The sequence below is a fragment of the Macaca mulatta genome, chromosome 20, assembly GCF_049350105.2.
Source record: "Macaca mulatta isolate MMU2019108-1 chromosome 20, T2T-MMU8v2.0, whole genome shotgun sequence".
Taxonomy (NCBI): domain Eukaryota; kingdom Metazoa; phylum Chordata; class Mammalia; order Primates; family Cercopithecidae; genus Macaca; species Macaca mulatta.
In genome coordinates, this window is record NC_133425.1 from 20,186,396 (window position 1) to 20,206,854 (window position 20,459).

The 20,459-nt window shown below is 44.5% G+C and overlaps 1 pseudogene; it reads left to right on the forward strand.

Moving 5' to 3' along the window:
• Window positions 1-14,173: 14,173 nt before the first annotated feature.
• On the forward strand, window positions 14,174-18,741 carry LOC100425657 (sal-like protein 4; annotated as a pseudogene).
• The last annotated feature ends 1,718 nt before the right edge of the window (window positions 18,742-20,459 follow it).

The following is a 20,459-nucleotide window of genomic DNA, read 5'->3' on the forward strand; positions in this document are numbered from 1 at the left end:
GCTGTGAGCAATGAGGTCTCATCATACAATTTTAACAAAGGAAATAGCCACTATTGATGTTTCCTCCCCTCCCCTCCCTTCCCTCTCCCCTTCTTTCCCTTCCCTTCCCGTTTTCTCTTCCCCTTTCTCACTCTCCCTCTCTTCCCTCTCCTTATCCATCCTCATAATATGTAACAATATTATAGTAAATACAGTATTGTGTCCTGTCATTTTCATTAAAAGTTATGTTTTGTACATTTCCTTGTGCCATTAAGGATTCTCTGAAAACATGTTTTTTGGTGGCTGTGCAGATGGTTTAAAGACAATTGTTATTGTAAGCTGTCTCAAATCCTTTTGGGAAGTAGGTGGTGTATAAATTATAAATGAAAAGCAAGTTGTTCTTAATTATACCCTCAACCTCTAAAGTGCAGTAGCTCTTTGTGGATCTGTTTGTCCAAAGCCACAGAGATGGAAGGGACAGTCACGATGACCGAAAAGAAGCCACCAGGTGGAAGGGCTTTGAACTGGGAAGGAGATTCAGGCCCAAGCTCTGTCCAGTCTCTGACCAGGTGACCTTGGAGAAATCTCATTGGTCAAATGAGGGTGCTTGGACCAGCTGAGGGTCAAGGTCTCCTTCAGTTCTGATTATGATTCCTTGTTTGTTTGTTTGTTTGTTTTTTTGAGATGGAGTCTCGCTCTGTTGCCCAGGCTGGAGTAAAGTGGTGTGATCTCAGCTCATTGTAACCTCCACCTCCTGGGTACAAGCAAGTTCTTGGGCCTCAGCCTCCCAAGTAGCTGGGATTATAGTCATGCACCACCAGGCCCAGCTAATCTTTGTATTTTTAGTAGGGATGAGGTTTCAGGGTCTGGAACTCCTGACCTCAAGCGATCCTCCCACTTCAGTCTCCCAGAGTGCTGAGTTTACACTGTGCCTGGCGTAGTTCTGATTATGATTTCTAATGCAAATCCAATTCCCCTATAGATAAAGAAAAGCCTCATTGCAGAGACTGCCCACCTCCTCCATTGCTTCCTGGTCCTAGCCACCATCATTGCCCATCTGGACAGCAGCAACCTCCTTCCCGCAGTGATCTCCCTTTTCCACCCTTGCCCTCTACACTCTGTTTTTCACAGGCAGCTAGTGATCTATTAAAGACTAAGACATGTAATGGTATTCTTTTCGTTAGCCTTCATCATGGCCAATAAAGGCCACGTGATCAGGAGCCTGACTGCGTTCTGATCTCATCTCTTTTCACTTCCCCCTTGCTCACTCCGCTCCAGCCAAAACCACCACGGTGCCGTTCCTTGAATCCACCGAGCACACTCTTGTAATAGCAATAGGTCCATGGCCCAATGGTTGCAGCAGAGAAAGAGGCTTAATCATAGGGTCGCTGAAATAGGAGACAGAGGAAACCTCAAATCCATCTCCCCAAGGAACTTGGGGCTAGGGTTTTTAAGGGTTTTGGAGTGGGCTAAAGCATGGAGATTGTTGCTTGGTCAAAGAGTGTAGGATGAAGCCAGGACACAGGGAGATGAAGAAACGTCATTCTCATGCTGGCTCAGTTCCTCTGCGGGGGTCTTTAAACTGGTCAGCGTCAGGTGTTCCACTGGAATCCAGGATCTGCTTAAGCAATTCGTAAATGAAAACTTTGTAATTCTAACATCAGAGATCCTATCTTTAGGAACAAAGAGGATGTAAGTGGTCAGCATCTAGTGTTATGGATTACTTTCCATTACAAGGAAGTGAGCCAAGGTGCAGCCTGATTAATGCTTAATTACAACTGTGTTTCTGTCCAGAATTCTCATTAACCCTGTAAGGATGGCTTCACTTCCAGCTGAGGGCCTTTATACCTGCAGTTGCCTCTCCTTAGAATGCTGTTCCCTCAGATTTCCTTATGGCTCCTACATCTGCTTCCTTCAGGTTGCTGCTGAGATGGATCTTATCAGGGAAGCTTTCTCAAGTCTCTTCTGTAAAATAGTCCTGACTTGCACCATTCCCATCCCCTCTGTAGCTTTATTTTCCTTCATGACACTTATGCCTGTAATGACTAATTTACTTATTTCTTTATCTCCACTAGGATATGTTTCATGAGAGGAGGAACTTGGTCTGGTTTATTCATTGCTATATCCCCTGCACCTCAAAGTGAACTTAGTAAATGCTCAATAAAGTGCATTTAGTAGGAAATCAATAAATATCACATGAATGAATGCATAAATAAAAGTCTTCTGGGGAAAGTCAGCCCTCAGGAGGAAAAGGTGCATAAATGTCTCAGTCTTATGGTTGACACCGGTAGACTGATGCTTAGCCCATGCTCGGGGCCTGGATGTTGTATGCAAAAGCAGTGTTGTCATTCTCTTCATCACTGTCTTTCATTGCCTCAGGCCACCCTCTAACAATTCCTCCCCACAACTTCTCCAGCCCTTCCCGTATTCTAATTCTCTTTCACTTCCCTGCCATAATGTCCTTCCTTCTGCCCCACCCAGTGGCCTGTCAGTCCTTCTGCGCCTCACAGACGATGCAATAACTACCTTTCCTGTTCTCGCGGCATTTAATGGCCTGTAGGGCACTCAACTGCACACAATCTCCTTTACTTCCGCAAGAGATCCTGGAGACAGGTGCTAATGTCTTCATTTTAGTCATTTGCTCAAGCCACACAATTCATTGCATATCTTGTCTGGTGGGGACTCGGAGACAGGGGTGAAACAGGCAGAGATGGTTCATTTTCTCTTTGAGTTCAAAATCTGGCAGGGGAGATAGACGTGGAATATATAATAGGATGAACATTTTCTGACATATTAATGATTCTGAGTGTTCTAGAGGGGAAACAGGTATCTCTTATCCAGTGTCTGTGTATCTTCCATAGTTAATTTCATTTAATCCTCACATCGGTCCTCTGATGTGAATCTAATATGAGTCCTGCTTTACAGATTAGGTAACAGGGTCTCAGACAAGACTTTTCCCAAGGTCACATGAGCCAGTGACTGTCAGGTCCAGATTTGAACCCATGTGTGCCAACTGCAGTTCCTGTGTTCCAACCACCAGGCTCTGTGGCCTTCAGGTTGCTCAGCTGAGACCCTGTCAGGAGCAAGAGGCAGTGCAAATAGGTTCTTGGGAGAAGTGCTATTTAAGGTGAGACATGGATTTGGTCAGAGAAAGAGGGTGAGAAAGTCTTGCAGGCAGAAGGAAGAAAAGGTATGAAGAGAGTGGAGGTGGGAGTGAGCTTGGTCCTTTGAGAGATGCAAGAAGACGAGAGGCTGGAGTCAACTGGACTTAGGGTGGAGGGTGATAGGAGCGGAGGGTGAAAGATGGGCAGGGACTGGAACATACAGACCCTTGCCCAGGTTAAGAGTTTGTGCTTTTACATATACATACATAGATAGATTGTATATGTATATTATTGGTAGACATATAATTTATATGCACGTGAGGATGGGAAATCTGTGCTCCAGGAAAACGAGGTGATTTGTCCCAGGTCCTGCAGCTCAAGGGATGGTGTGTTTGTCCCCCTCTGTATATAAACAAAGCTGGAATCAGAGTCCAGGTTTCCAAGTCCAAAGCTGGTGGTTTTTTTTCTCTGCTGGAACTGCCTCTAGCTCTGGCTCCCACAAGCTCTTGCCACCATGACGAGAAGATTAAAAAATCCTTTCCAGGATTAATAGCGAAAGAGCGCTGCCCTGCTCTCTCATCAGGCACTGAGGCACCTGTGCTGAACCTGTGTTACAAGCATTAAGTCGTTAATTGAGAAAATTTCAACCCCAGAGCACCTGGCAGTCCAGGCGGCATCACTTCTCTCATTCCCGAACACCCACTCAACACCCGCCTCCTCCCAGACCCCTGCCTGAAAGCTAGGCAGGAGGAGCGAGCTCCAGCTGCCCGGTCTAGTGCAAACCGCAGTTACCATCTGTGTCAGTCGGGTCTGCATCCAACTCTACTGCCTTCTGTCCACACTCTGGGTGTTGCACGCGTCTTTTTGTCATGCCTAGCTGATTGGAACTACCGGCAGAGTCTATTATCCTCAACTCCATGGAGCCTCCATCCAGAGACTGCTGTGTGTGGGGGGGGAGAAATTCTGCTCTAATGAGAACATAGCTCAGAGCCTGACTGCCAGACTGAGGAAGGAGAGAGGATGCAGAGCTGGTGTTTTGAGAGTCTACTGTGAATTAGGAAGGAGAGAAGCAGCTCTGAGTCCAATAAGTCTAAGTGGTAGATAATATGATTTGATTTTCACATATTCCTCCAAGCACCTAGACACTGGATGGGGGAATTATATAATTTTATTTTATATTGTATACATGTCGTATATTTTCTTTTGCATATTGCAAATCTTATTTTACTATACACACATGCATATATGTATTTAATGCATATTTTATATATATATATACAAAAAAATTTGTTTGTGGAGTGATTCAGTTATTAAAAGAGAGAGTAATAAATGTGGATAAGAAGCAGTGGGTGAACTGGAAAGATGATTTAGAACATGAAGGCCAGTCATAGAATCCAGGCTGTGCCACCTACTCTCTATAGCATAGCCCCTTTAAGTTTCTCTGGGCCTCTGTTTTCCCATCTGCAAAATGGGAGTCGTAGCCTGCTGCTGTTTGGGTGGGTGCATACAGTTAGTTGCGAAGGAATCTGAGGGTCTGGATCCCGACCTCTGCTTTCCTATATGCGCTAAGGATTTCATACATGCAATGGACAAGAACACAAGAACGACTGGGAAGGAGAGAGGTGGAGAGGAATAGGTCATGCTGTGCTCCTGGGCGGGAATTGTGGGTGGGGGGGATCTGACATACGGGTGCAGGCAGAGCTGAGACAGGATTGGAGGCTGGCTTTGACTTTTGCCTGCTGCCCCTGGGGCAAAGGGAAATGAAAAAGGAATAAGAGATGTCCGTGCTTCTTTCCACCAAGGCAAGAGTATAACTCAGCCTTCCCTGAGAATTAAGACTCTTTATGCCCCTTCCAGAGGGAGAGGGGGAAAGTGGAAGGAAGGCACTGCTAGGGCCAATCTTGCAGAGCCTATCACACATGGCAGAAGGAAGCAAGTTTGCCTTTCAATGTAGTAACCTTCAGTAAAGCTGGGCCCAGTGAATATTAGGTGATCAATTTCTCCCCCTCTAGAATTGGGTGGCACAGTGATGATGAAGATACAGAATGGCAGAAATTCTCTCTTCTCTTGGAGAAGAGGCCAGAAATGTGCACAGAGCAGGAGAAACACACCATCCCTTGAAACGTCGTCTAGGTTTTTTCCTCTCCATCACTGTGTTAAATGTCTAAGCCAAGGGTCAGGTGGAGTGTGGCTCTTCTCCCTGGCAGAGGAGCAGAAGCATAACTGGGCATTTCTGCTTCTACTTTTGGAAGAAGACTCTCCTGGCACATCCTTGGGTGTTTTCCTGGAACCAGTAGGATGGATGGTTCAGATCTTCCCCACCAGAATTCTCTGAAATGGATCATGACAACTCATTCATTAAGCAAAGGCTCTCTGCACTCCAGTGGGTGAAAATTACTGTGTTTCAATGCCCATCTTGCATTATGCCCAGAGACGCTATCCAGCATAGCTTTCTGTTGATCACACCCTGTCCTAAATGGAAACAATATAACCTCTCTCCAGTTGACTTCTTATAAATTAGAGTTCAAAGAAGTTAAAGGCTGAAATTCTTGTCTTTCCAATTTTTTACTATGTTTTGCCTTAGTCTAAGTATTTTCATTCAACCAAGTGAATAATAGTGTTAGTAGGAGTAGCAGTAGCAGTACTAATAGGAACAATTGCTGTGATGCGTTGATCACTCACAATGAGCCAAGGACTATTCTAACTTTACTGCATTAATTTATTTAACCCTTATAACTACCTTATAAAGCTGGTACTCTTATTACTTTCATTTCCATTTTGCAGATGAGGAAACTGAGGCACAGGTGAGTGGAAGTGGTTTGCCCAAGGTCACATGGTGGATTGTCCCCCAAGTCCACGTTGCTAACCATTAAGTTACATGTCTCTGTGTGGGGTCAGGGGAATCAACACATAGACTTAATATTATCTGGGGAAGGTGGAGACACAGGAAACAGGAGAGGAAAAAAAAGACAATCTCCCTACTTTATGCCTCGCCAGGATGCTAATCACTTTGTGCAGGCTGTGTGGAATTTAAGAATTCTAAACTTAAGCTCAGCTGGGAAGAATCAGCCACGTAAAGATTGTTACCTCCTAATTCCTTTATTCTGGGGAAGAATCCACCTTTGTTATTTATTCATTTGTTTCTGAGGTGGAGTCTTGCTCTGTCACCCAGGCTGGAGTGCATTGGCGCGATCTCGGCTCACTGCAACCTCCGCCTCCCAGGTTCAAGCGATTCTGGTGCCTCAGACTCCCAAGTAGCTGGGATTACAGGCATGGGCCACTACACCTGGCTAATTTTTGTATTTTTAGTAGAGACAGGGTTTCACCATGTTGGCCAGGCTGGTCTTGAACTCCTGACCTCAGGTGACCTGCCCGCCTTGGCCTCCCAAAGTACTGGGATTACAGGCGTGAGCCACTGTGCCCAGCCTCCACCTTTATTATTGCAGCTTGCCTCCTCTCTCACAAAGCTGAATTTGCTCTAGGAAATTCATGCTGGACCGGGTGCGGTGACTCACACCTGTAATCCCAGCACTTTGGGAGGCCGAGGTGGGGGGATCACTTGAGGTCAGGAGTTCAAGACTAGCTTGACCAACATGGAGAAACCCCGTCTCTACTAAAAATACAAAAATTAGCCGGGCATGGTGGCGCATGCCTGTAATCCCAGCTACTCAGGAGGCTGAGGCAGGAGAATGGCCTGAACTTGGGAGGTGAAGGTTGCAGTGAGTCAAGATTGTGCCACTGCACTCCAGCCTGAGCAACAGAGCGAAACTCCATCTCAAAAAAAAAAAAAAAAAAAAATTACTGCTGGTTTTCCTCCTTCATCTGGATGTTTTCTGAAGAGGCATCCAGTCTCCAGGTCTAGATTGAGGCATTCTTCTTTCTGCAAGAGTCCTTCCTAAATACTTACAGCCCCCATTGTCCATTTCCCCTATAAGCCCAGTGCTTCTGGTCTCTTAGAGCTGAATTGAGTACGGATTCTGCTGAGGACAAATCTTCCACCTCCCTTTGGGAACAGGTACCTTAGGATGGGCAGCTCTCCAAGCAGGCCTCAGTGTGGTGTGCTCTCCAAGAGCCCCGTTTCCTACTCTTGTCCCTGTCTTTCCATCTTCAGTGATATCCCGGGAACTTAGGTCAACTCAAGGAAAGTCAATTGCTGAATGGCGTTCTTAGCAAACTGGCTTTTTAGGGAATTGATTTTTGTTGTACGGGTTTGTCCATATATTGGCCTGATCCATATCTCATAGTTCATGAACCCCCTTATCTCTTCTTCTTGGGAAGAAGGAAAGAAGGTATGGAAGGGGAAGGGGGAGGGAGAAGTGAAGGACTATCTGTCTCAAGTTAAAACTAAGTAACTCATTGACTGACTAACCAATGTCTAGCTCCAATTAAATACACACACACACACACACACACACACACAGTATGGGCAATTGTATGGGCATCTCTAATTCCCTGAAACATCTAAAATCTCAGCTCTTGTCCTCAGGAAAACCTTTTCTCCTTGTTCGTTTTTCTTTTCTCCTCTGCCGTGTCATATCTATCGGAAAGACCGAAGTCTTCTTCTAAAAGTGATCCCTGAGTTTCTGAGCAAAATTGGTGCCTGACGTATGTCCTTAGATTTTTGTTTTTCCTGTATCCCTGTGTAAGAAACTCTAGTGTCTAAATGGCTTTGCAAAGAGCTGGACGCTGTAAGAGCTCAATAACTATGATAATGATCATGATGACATCAAATTATATTAAGCAGCCCTTTATTGAACTCCTAACATGTGGTGAGCTGTACACTCAGCTCTGTGGATGCAGTTAGATACTAATAATTACAGTTAATTTTTACTGAGTACTTAGTGCATACCAAGCACGGTCTCTATGATTTATAGCAATTAACTCACTTCATTTCACAGTCACCCTACGAGGAGCCACTATGATCATCACTATAGGTTACGAGGCACAGGGCAGCCCCAGGAGCTTGCCCACAGTTACATAGTTAGTAGGTGGGAGAGCAGCTTCTCACATTCAGCAGGCTGTAGAGCAGATTCCCTAACCGTTGGTCTCCACTGCCTCTCTCTAGCTCCTCCGCAGCCTATACGATAGCCTGAGGCAGCAGTTTGGGTGTCTGGGCTGAGTGATGTGGGAAGCCCATGGGGAAGGGGACTGTCTAATTCCTCTTCTCAGAACCACCTTGTCTAAGTGAGTTTTTGAGACATCACCAGACTGAACTGTTCCTCCACGGACTCCCCTTGCCCAGCCTCCGTCAGTAATTTTACAACTCAGACAGCTGAGCCACGGAGGTGGCTTGTTTTTGTTGCTGCACCATCTGTTTTCCTCCATCCGGCTTAATGTGTCTGCCTGGGATTCTCAGGCAGAAGCACTCTGCGCTGCCCACCCCTGTGCCCACACTCTGGGCGGTGTGGAAAACGGAGCCCTGGAAACCCCGTCCAGTGGTCGTTGAGGACACTGACAGTCCCAGCCACATGTCAAGCTCGTGCCTCCCTCCGAACCTTTGCTTGCGTGGTTGCCAGGATGTTATCTGCCCTGCATCCTTGTGTCTTCCCCATCTTTCAATGCTGAATTCAAAGCTCACCAGGACCCTGGCTTCTTTAGATGACCCCAGGCATGAGGATCCCCTGCAGGCATGGGCATTTTGGCTCCAGGATTTCTACAGACCACCCCTGTTTATCCTCTCTGACCTTGTTCTTCATCTAGCCTGATTTCCAACCTTGACATAGGACTCCATCAATGTATGTGCCTCCGATGAGTGAAGGGACCTGTTCTTTTTCTTTCCTCTACCCTGCCAGGTGAGACTTCACTCTCCTGCAGTCTTCTTCATTGCAGTTAGAGGCAGCTCCCTCTTGGTTGATGCTCAGGCCAAGCACCTTGGGGCTCTCTCTCATAGCCGCATCCAGTCTGTCAGCAATTCCTCCTGGCTTCACCTTGAGAATACATCCAGAACCCGCCTGCCTTTCATCCTCCTCTGTGGTTATCTCCTGGTCCAACCCACCATCGCGAATCCCTGGATTGTTGCAACAGCCTCCTAAAGGGTCTGCCTGCTTCCACCCCCACTCCCTAAAGGCAGCATGAGCCTTTTAAAAAATGGTGTATCCTGGCCGGGCATGGTAGCTCATGCCTGTAATCCCAGCACTCTGGGAGGCCCAGGTGGAGGGATCGTTTGAAGGCAGGAATTCGAGACCAGCCTGACCAACATGGTGAAATGCTGTCTCTACTAAAAATACAAAAATTAGCCTGGCATGATTGCACATGCCTGTAATCCCAGCTATTCGGGAGGCTGAGACACAAAAATCACTTGAACCCAGGAGGCAGAGGTTGCAGTGAACTGAGATCATGCTACTGCACTCCAGCTTGGGTGACAGAGCTAGGCTCTGTCTAAAAAAAAAAAAAAAAAAGATGTATTCTCTCTCTCGTCTGCTCATGACCCTGAGGGTTCCTCTTCTATTCACAGTGGAATCTGCAGTTCCTAAACTGACGTGCAAGGCTGTATGTGCATCATCTGATTTCTGACATCACCTCCTAACACACCCACCTCACGAGACCCTCTGTCATTTTCTACTTTTTGCATTGATTATTGTCCTACGTGACACTTATAGCCTTCTGGCATATTATATATTTAGGTGTTTCTAATTGTCCCTTTCCCCCAAAAAGCTCCATGAGAGCAGGGACTTTATTATCTGCTTTATCCCAGGGCTGAGAATAGAGCTTGGCATATGGTAGATACTCCAAAAGTATGTAATAGTGGCCTTGATCTGAGAGGCTGGACAGCAGAGTGGTTACAAGGTGAGGCTCTGCAGCAGATCTGGGGTTCTAATCATGGCTCCACTGGTTAATACCTGATAATCTTGAACAAGTTACTTATGCTCTCTGTGCCTCAGTTTCTTCACCTGTAGAAGGCATATGAGTTGTTGGAAGGATTAAATGAGTGACTACTTGTGGAACATTTATACCAATGTCCAGCACATCCTTACTGTGGTCTGTAAAAGTTCCCACAGGCTCATGCCTGTAATCCCAGCACTCTGGGAGGCCGAGGCAGGTGGATCACCTGAGGTTGGGAGTTCGAGATCAGCCTGACCAACATGGTGAAATCCCATCTCTACTAAAAATACAAAATTAGCCAGGTGTGGTGGCGCATGCCTGTAATCCCAGTTACTCGGGAGGCTAAGACAGGAGAATCACTTGAATCCAGGAGGCGGAGGTTGCAGTGAGCCGAGATCATGCTATTGCACTCCAGCCTGGGCAACAAGAGCAAAATTCCATCTCAAAAAAAAAAAAAAAAAAAAAAAAAAAAAAAAAATCCCACTTACCAGAAGGTTGTTAATTGCTTTAACGTGTGCTTACATGTTGAGGATGCCTGCGTTTCCAGCTAGACTGTAAGTCTCATGAAAGTAATCCTCAGCCAGGCGCAGTGGCTCATGCCTGTAATCTCAGCACTTTGGGAGGCCGAGGCGGGTGGATCACGAGGTCAGGAGTTCAAGACCAGCCTGACCAAAATGGTGAAACCCCATCTCTACTAAAAACACAAAAATTAGCAGGGCATAGGGGCAGGCACCTGTAATCCCAGCTACTCCAGAGGCTGAGGCAGGAGACTCGCTTGAACCTGGGGAGTGGCGGAGGTTGCGCTTGCAATGAGCCAAGATCGTGCCATTGCACTCCAGCCTGGCAACAGAGTGAGAACCAGTCTAAAAAAAAAAGGCAATGCAATGCTCTTCTCTATGTTGTCTACCACCATATAGCCCTTAGGCCTGGCATAGTGCTAGTGATACAGCAGATACTGAACAAATATGTAGTGACTGGATGTTGAAGGCATTTATAAGTCTGGGTTCAATTATTTTAAAATTCTTCTGCATCACAAAATGCTCTTTTTGGGAACAGTTGGGAAGGAATTCAAATAACCTTCTCAATGAGACGGTGGAAGATTGTTGAGAGCAGTGATTTTAGAGAGCGTTGCCCTTTACATGGGAACTCTGCATCCTTTCGTCTAAGTCGCTGGTCACACTTGAAATCAGTCAATACCACTTGAAGCTCACTGTCACCTCTTTCTCTACTCTGGCCCCAGCAGTCATTTCTCTAGGCTCAGGCAACAGTTAATTTAAGGTAGAAATTAAATGGAACCAAATTGCTCTTTAAATACCATAAACCATTTAACAGAATGACTTTCGTCTGCTGAGCAGAATTAATCCCTAAAGCTGGAAAAATGCTCCAAGTGTATATATGTGTGCTTATGTGTATTTTTTCCCTTCTGAAAATAAATGGGAAATTTTTAACTTTTTATTATGAAAACTTTGCAGCACACTCAGTAGTGGAGAGAAGTATCTAATGAACTCTTGTGCACCCAACACAACTCCAACAATCATAAAAATGTTGCCAAGCTTGTTTCATCAAAACCTCCGACTTTCTTTCTTTCTGTTTTTTTTTTTTTTTTCTGGCTGGAGTTTGCCAAAGTAAATCCCAGATATCATATTATTCTACTGCAGACATAAAGGAGAAAGCCTTTTTTTTTTTTTTCTCTACAGTGCTGCATTGCCATTATCACACCCAGAAGAACAACAATCATTCTCCAATAGCTTTCAATACTCAGTCCACACTGAATTCTCTGAAATGGGAAATGATGAAGGATGGGCCACTGATCTTACTGAAATAAAACTTGACACTCTCTGACATCCGTCTCCTTGTTGAACACATCCTCTTTTCATCTCTCTGGTGTCTGGTTTCTATCTCTTGGCACTGTTCACTTCTCCCACTACAAAGACTTTCCCTTGGCATCACCTCTACCCTCCGCTTGAAAGAGCCTATTGATTTTTTGGAAGATTTGGAGAAGAGGCCTGGCACAGATTTACATAGGTTTTCTCCTAAGGGGAGACCAGGTCTTCCAACTTGCCTTCAAAGATGCAGAGGATTTTGCAAGGATGCCTGTGGCCCAGCGAGGGAGAAACTAATACCTATCTTGCTAGCCAGAAGTGCAAGATCAAAAGTCAGTCATTCTAGCAGCAGATGGTGTTGTCAGGGCACCTTGAGATACCATTTGTGTCAATCTGTTTAGGTCTGTCTGCCTGACTCTGTAATTCATCCATCTGTTGCGCTGTTTGTCTATCTACCACTAATCTATTCAAGCATGTGCCTATCTAGCTAGTGATGATTCTCTTAAATCTATTCAAGTGATTGCTCTAAGCTGCTCATTGGTACAAGTAATTCATCCCATTACCAATAATTACTCAAAGCCCATTGGTTTTCGCCCTATCTACTCATGCAGAATCTCAGTCTCCTGAAAATTCAGGTCATCTTCAAACACACTCTATATTTTACTTACTTGATTTTTTGCCTGTCATTCTCTCTGGATTGTAAACTCCATGAGGGCAGGCCTTTTGGTCTGTTTTCTCACTGTTGTATCCCACAGCCCACTTCCAGGCCTGGCATATAGTAGGTGTTCAATACATATTTAATAGGTAAATGAATGAATGAATGAATAATTATCATCCCCATTTTACAGATGAGCAATAGGAGCTCAGGGAGGTGAAAGAACTTGCCCAAGGTCGTGTCTAGAAAGGAGAAAAGCTGGCCTTTGAACACAGGGCTGTCCAATTTGTAGGTGTCATGCTCCTCCTAACAGATCGCCATGTTGCTTCCAGCAAATTAAATATTCCATGGCAAGAGTTATATTCTGGTTGCATTCTACTGTCTCTTCTGGAAGTTCCCGTTATTGTCAAACCTGAAATTCTCTATGTTGTTTTTCATTCTAGTCACATAGAAGACATGATTTAGAAAAATTTGAATTTGTGATATACCTTTTCTCTTCGATTTGGGTACTATAAGTCTTAGAAGCAAGAAAGTTGATTTGGATGTAATGTGAACATGGGAAAAATGCGATGAAAATTATCTGGGGGCTTCCTTTATAGGCAAAAGATGTTGGGATATATGTTTTGGGGATGTAATGGTTCATCTGACAAAAAGTCTGTCTCATTTGTTCATTTTAGCAGATATTTCTTGAGCATCTGCTGTATTTCAGGCACTCTGCTGGGTGCTAAGAATGTAACAATGAATGAGACACAGAGGCTAATCTCAGTTGTTGCAAGATGACCTCCAGCAAAATATTGGGCCACCATGAGCATATGTATATAAACTATATTTAGTTAAAATCTTTTACATACTTCACTCATCTTTTAAAACAATTATTTAACTAATTATTATTATTTAAATTTAACGTAATTATTTAACTACTTATATGACAGCTTGTTTTAAAATCATTCAACTAATCATTTGTGCTTATTTATTAAATTTTTCTAATTTTAAAAGAAATAGTCATCTTACGCTGGATTACTTGTTGAGAATGTTGAGAAAAATGTCAGATTATTAAATTTTTAATAATTGAATTCAATTTTTAGTAATGCCCAGGCGCGGTGGTTCATGCCTGTAATCCCAGCACTTTGGAAGGCCGAGGCAGGCGGGTCACGAGGTCAGGAGTTCGAGACCAGTCTGGCCAATATGGTGAACCCCTGTCTCTACTAAAAATACAAAAATGAGCTGGGCATGGTGGCGGGTGCCACCACCTCCAGCTCCTTTGGAGGCTGAGGTGGGAGAATCGTTTGAACCCGGGAGGCAGAGGTTGCAGCGAGCTGAGATCACGGCATTGCACTCCAGCCTGGGCCACAGGAAGAGACTCTGTCTCAAAAAAAAAAAAAAATTACTTTTTGAGGCATATGTAATTCACATTTGTTGAAAATAAGAGAAACCTTGGCAATTTCGTATGCTTCAACTTAATCATGTTATCTGACTGTAAACTAACATATTGGACCATCTTGTTTAGTTCTAGGGCTCATCTACTGCAAGTAATATCATATTCTAGCATTGGGGCTATCGTGAAGTATATGCTTAAAACTTGATCATTATGGTAGGGTTGACTTTGGGAGGTTATGTGAAGAAGTCATATAACCTCATAAAGAGTCAGAAAGGTGACGTGAAAAATCACCTTAGGAAGACTGAATATGTATCAACCCTGTAAAATGTTAATGTAACCTGATTTAATATATTAGCAGCCTCAAATAAGGAAAGTGTCAATCAAAAAGAGACAGGCAGGAGATTGTGCAGCCATGGAGATGAGAGAAAGGAGAGGGACCATTAGGATACTCAGGTTAGTACTGTCCATCTAGAAAGAAATTTCGACCAAGAGAATTTTTCTGTATCTTTGAGGTATAATTTACATATGATAAAACCTTCAGTGTTAAATTAAATGAATTTTGGCAATTATGTACAACCATGAAATCCAAAATATAGTATATTTTCTTCACCTCAGAAAATTCCAAGCCCTTTCTAATCAAAACCAACCCCCTTCCAGGCAACCACTTTCTGATATTTTTCACTTTGAATAATGTAGCCTATTCTAGAACTTGGTGCAAGTGGAATCATCTGTATATATCCCTTTCTGTAAGGCTTCTCTTGCTAAATATAATTTTTTGAGATTCATCCATGTTTTGGGGCATATCAGTAGCTTTAAAAAATATTGCTGAGTAGTATTTTATTGTATGAATATACTACAATTTGTTTATCCATTCTCCTGCTTAGGATTGACCAGCATATACCTTTTACTGTGATTAAAGCATATATATAACATAAAAGTTACCATTTAAACCACTTTTAAGTGTGTGTCATTTTCACTGGCATTAAGCACATTTATAATTTGTGCACCTATCACCTATCCAGAACTTTTGATAATTCCAAACAGAAGCTCTGTAGTTATAAAATGGTAATTCCCCATTCTTTCCCCAGCCCCTACGCCCCTGGTAACCCCCATACAACTTTATGTCCCTATGAATTTGACAATTCTAGGCACCTCATATAAATGAAATCATCATACAGTATTTGTCTTTCAAAGGCTGGGTTATTTCAGTTGGCATAATATTCTCAAAGTTCATCTGTGTTGTAGCATGTGTCAGAATTTCATTCTTTCTTAGCGCTGAATAATATTCCATTATATGTATATACCATATTTTATTTATTTGTTCATTTAACGATAGACACTTGCACTGTTTTTTGCCTTTTGGCTACTGTGAATGCTGCTGCTATGAACAACGGTACACAAATACCTGTTTGAGTCCCTGCTTTCAATTCTCTTGGGTATATACCCAGAAATTGAATTGTTGAATCATGTGGTAATTCTATGTTTAATTTTTTGAGGAGCTGCCATACTGTTTTCTGTAGTGGCCGCACCTTTTACATCCTCACTAGCAATGCACAAATGTTCCAATTTCTCCGTGTCTTTGCCAACACTTGTTATTTTCAGGTTTTAATTTTTTTAAATAAGTTATCCTAATGGATGTGAAGTGGTATCTCATTGTGGGTTTGATTTGCATTTTCCTCACACCACGTCGAGGCACAAGCTGGCAAAACCCCAGCACATCAACTAGGAGGAGGACCAGGGTGAGGAGCAGCCAGAGAAGCTGACCCTAGCATTTGCAGATGTGGCCCCAGTGGCTCTGGTGGCCTGGGAGCCAGGGCTGCTGTAACAAACAACCACAAACGCGATGGCTTAAAACAACAGAAATGTATTCTCTCATCGTTCTGGAGGCCAGACATCCAAACTTTAGGTGCTCCAGCGAACCGCCCAGGGAATCACGATGATAAAGTGGCTTCATTGGGAGGAAACACACAAATGTGAGAAATGTTGTGCAGAGTTCTTTAGCATCTTTGAGTTCTTAGAACATAAGAAAAATTGCACTGAAAATCCACCAGTTGTGTTGTCATCATGAATGACAGCGAGGGGCCAGCGCCTTCAGGAGACTTCTCTGGAGCTGTGCTGAGCCACCAGCCACTTTGTTCAAACAGTAAGGATGGTCACAGGGAGAATGGTGGCCGCTTAGGGAACATGAAGAAGGAGCTGGGTGTGGAGTTTGTGGTGTACCTAAAAACCAGAGGTGGCCTGCCACCCACACTCCAGGAGATAAGCTATTTACTCAAAGGCAAAGTAGCCAACACTATGTGAGCCTGCAGGCACTACAGGGCACCAAAGTGGTAATAAATCAGTGGAGCTAAGATGCACTGCCAGCCTCTGTGCCCAGTATCAACAGCATCCCGTGGGTCCTTGAGAAGATCCTGTGCCGCAGCAGCTATGGTAGATTCAGCTCACCAATCAGATCCACATCCAGGTGGATAAGTGGGCCTTAGCACGCCTTGCACTCAGGTGGGGAAGGGGCCAACACCCTGAAGACCTTGTGCAGTCACCTGTCCCAGCAGGTTCCTGCAGCTGTGGTTTTGCTCAGCCTGAAAGCTGGAAGCCAAGGTCTGTCTCTGGACACCTTGAAACAAGCCATACTAACTCACACCAACATCCTTTTCACCACCAGTTCTCCATCCTCAGGGCTGATGCCCTTTGCTGTGAAGCTGGATGGGACCAGGGTGCTTGAAATGTAATGTTCCCCCTCTTGAGTGCTTTGCTTCCTAAAGCCCCGGGCTTGGTGCACTTCCAAAGTCCTTTCTCCACTGGGGCACTAGACCCATCCAAGAAAGGGAAGGGGAAGCCACTGAACCTCAGTGGATGTCAAACCCGAAGACGAGGTGATCCTCTACAAGGACAAGTGTAAGTATTGTAGCAAGGTTTTTTGAGACTGATAACTCCTTGCAGATCCACCTCCATTTTCACATGGGAAGAGAGACCCTTTGTGTGCTCTTTCTGTGATAACTGCTTCACCACCAAGGGCAACCTCAAGATGCATGTTCACCAACATCCTCAGGTGAAGGCAAACCCTCAGCTGTTTGCTGAGCTCTAGGTCAAAATGGTGGTAGGGATCACATCCCCTATGCATTCTTTGTACATCAGTAGATGAACTGAGTCTCTCTTTAGACACAAAACCTGTTCTTGTAATCCCTTCTGTAGGGCTACTTCGAAAGCTCTCTTTGGGGTCTAACCCCAAGGACCTCACAGGTGACCCATTGCCCAGTGACCTGTAGCCCACGCTTCCTGGCATGGGGCCAAACCATAATTCCTCAAGGGTTGGTGGCTTCCAAGAAGGTGGGACCCCTGAACCAGGATCAGAGACTCTGAAATTGCAGCAGCTGGTGGAGTATATCGACATGACCACCACGGACCTCAACAAATGCCTCATTTGCCACCAAGTATTAAGCTGCTAAAGTTCCCTCTAAATGCTTTGCTGCATCCGTACTCCAGAGACACCGTTCCAGTGTAAGATCTGCTAAAGCTCCCTCTAAATGCATTGCTGCATCCGCACTCTGGAGACACCATTCCAATGTAAGATCTGTGGCTGAACTTTTTCTACCAAAAGCATCCCTTAAGATACATTGGGATTCACCAACCCAACACATCTATAAAGGCACATCATCTGTGCCTTTTCTATCAGAAGAAGTTCACCAGTGCTGTGTTGTTGTATCAGCATATTCAGATGGACATGGACAGTCAGACTCCCAACCTTCCCCTGCCAGAGAATTCCTGTGACTTTATGGGTCCTGAGCCAATGACGGTGGAGGAGAATGGCAGCACCAGTGCCATGTGCCATAATGATGTTTTTGAAAGCACCAGTGTAGATGAAGTCAGCTCCCAGGAGGCCTCTAGTAGCTCCTCAAAGGTCCCTGTGCCTCCTCCCAGCATGCAGTAGGCATCACCTATACTAGGGTTCACCACGATGTCTTCTTCAGATGCCCTGGGAAACGTGGGTCCTGCCCCTTTTGGCCTGCAGCACCAGAGCAGCAGAGAAAACAGTTCCATGAAGAGAAACAGTTTGACCAAAGACTGGTCCTCACCGATGGGAGCCCGGGAGTATCAGAGCTGAAGTCCAGACATCATGGAAATCACAGCCTTCCAGGTACTCTCCCCAGCCAATGGCCAAGTAGGAAGGATCAGTCAGTCTCCTGATGCCAGAGACAAAGCAGAAAGCTCTGAGAACAGCCCGATTAAGACAGAAGGTTGGAGCCATCTCCCTTCAATGTTTATCCGAGCTCAGCCAATCTATGTCAAAGTTGAAGTCCCTGGCACATTTGTTGAACCCTCCACATTGTCCCTGGGGATGACCCCTTTGTCAGCGGCCTAACCATGCCAACAGGCCAAGCAACACAGCTGCACACGGTGTGGGAAGAACTTCTCACCCATTAGCCTTCTTCAGGTTCACGAGCAGACTCACACTGGAGAGAAACCTTTTGCATGCAACATTTGTGGGTGAGCTTTTACCACCAAATGCAACTGGAAGGTCCACTATATGACTCAGCACGCCATGGTAGGAAGCTGGCTATTAAGAACACCATAACTCTGTTAGGTACAGATGGAAAGAGTCTCAAATATTTCCCAGGGAAATCCTGTCCACTTCGGTGAACTTGGGCCCTGTTGTGTGGAACCAGGACACCAGCACACTCAATGGTGGTATAGCCATGAAGACCAATGAGATCTCTGATCCAGAGTGGCGGTGTTCCTACCCTCCTGGTTTCCTTGGGAATCAACTTCAATATAAATAACGCCACTGTCTCCAACGTGGATGGCTTCCATTGGGGTATCAGTGCAGATATGGCAAAAACAGGTGCTTCTGGGAGCATTCCCAAACACCAGTTTCCTCACTTCCTGGAAGAAGACGAGATTGTGGTCAGCCAAACTCAAGGAGAACTTGCGTGGAAAGAGAAATGCAAGCAGATTGAAATCTCTAGAATCTGCTCTTTTTAATAAGAACTCATCTCCTAGCCAGATGCGGTGGCTCGAGCCTATAATTGCAGCACTTTGGGAGACCGCGGCAGGCAGATCACGAGGTCAAGAGATCAAGACCATCCTAGCCAACATGGTGAAATGCTGTCTCTACTAAAAATACAAAAATTAGCTGGGTGTGGTGGCGAGTGCCTGTAATACCAGCTACTCGGGAGGCTGAGGCAGGAGAATCATTTGAACCCGGGAGATAGATGATGCAGTGAGCCGAGATCATGCCACTGCACTCTGCCCTGGTGATAGAGCCAGACTCTGTCTTAAAAAAAAAAAAAAAAAAAAGAACTCATCTCCTCCTGTTTTCTTTTTCTTACTGGTATGCAAATGATGTTTATAAGGGTTATGACCACAATCTCAGGCAAGTTCTACAATCATGATTGTTGCTATGCTGCTTTGCAAAAAGTGAACAACAACAACAAAAATCACACCCAAACAAGTACAGACTAAAATTCTTTTTTAAATTTTGGAAAGAAGTGGGTCTTGCAAAGTAGCTTTGTTACTTGTGACAAACTGTATACATAGAATCTTTGTACAACCTAGAGTGACTTTTTCCAAAGACCGTTATCTATTTCAAGGTAGAACCATTGGACCTTACTGAACCACAGTGAAAAAGACAACTAACTACTTAGCCTGTTGAAAAGAGAGGTACTGGATACTCCATAGTAACTGATGTGGGTAAAAGGACAAGGCCCTTTATCTATTTAGGTACCTGTTTTATATGTCCGCAACCCTGTCTCCATCTTTTTGTTTGTTTGTTTGTTTGAATGTACTTAAAAAACAACAGAGAAACCTAAGGCTGTGGAATTATAAAATTGCTTCAGCCTTAGTACCTTAAGTGGGATGCCCTCATATCTACTTATATTAGTCCTTAGGGAGTCAATGTCTGTGTTGCTGCTTATTTAGATACAGCTCAGTTGGCCTCAGAGTGCCCGTGTCCTGTCTGCATCTCTCAGATGCCTTTGTCTTCCTGAACTCCAGAAGAGGTGGGCACTTGAGCGGGGGAAGCTCAGCTGACTTAATTTAGCTTGCCAGTGGCTACTCTATTGGAGAACTAGGTTTTCATTCTTAAGAAGAAACTTATGGAAGGGCATTTTCTATTACAAACTCACATACTAATTTTTTTGTTTAATTTCCTTAGTGTGACTTACGCCAAGTAATTATGAAGATTTTTTTCCTTGAATATTTCATGAAGGCTACAAAGTTGGGACAGGCAAGTCCTAGGTGTGAAAGCTTTAATTTATCTACCTCATTTATTTTTCTTTTTTTTTTTGTAGCCATAGTGTTTGTTTTCCTATTTTAAGACCACTGAAGAATTCCCAGGCCCTGTCATAAACCTAAAAGTTGATGTTTTGGTGGGAAAAATTGGACGTTCAAGATGTTTTTGTGACTCCATTTTTTGTAATATTTTGTACATGTAACAATATTGAGCGAATGAAACATTGCTGTAGACTGGGTGTGGTGGCTCACATATGTAATCCCAGTGCTTTGGGAGACCGAAGCGGGAGGATCACTTGAGCCCAGGAGTTCAAGACCAGCCTGGGCAGCATGATGAGACCTTGTTTCTACAAATAATAAAAAATCAGGTGGGGGTGATGTGCGTCTATGGCCCCAGTGACTCAGGAGGCTGAAGTGGAAGGATCACTAGAGCCTGGGAAGTCGAGGCTGCAGTGAGCCATGATTGCACC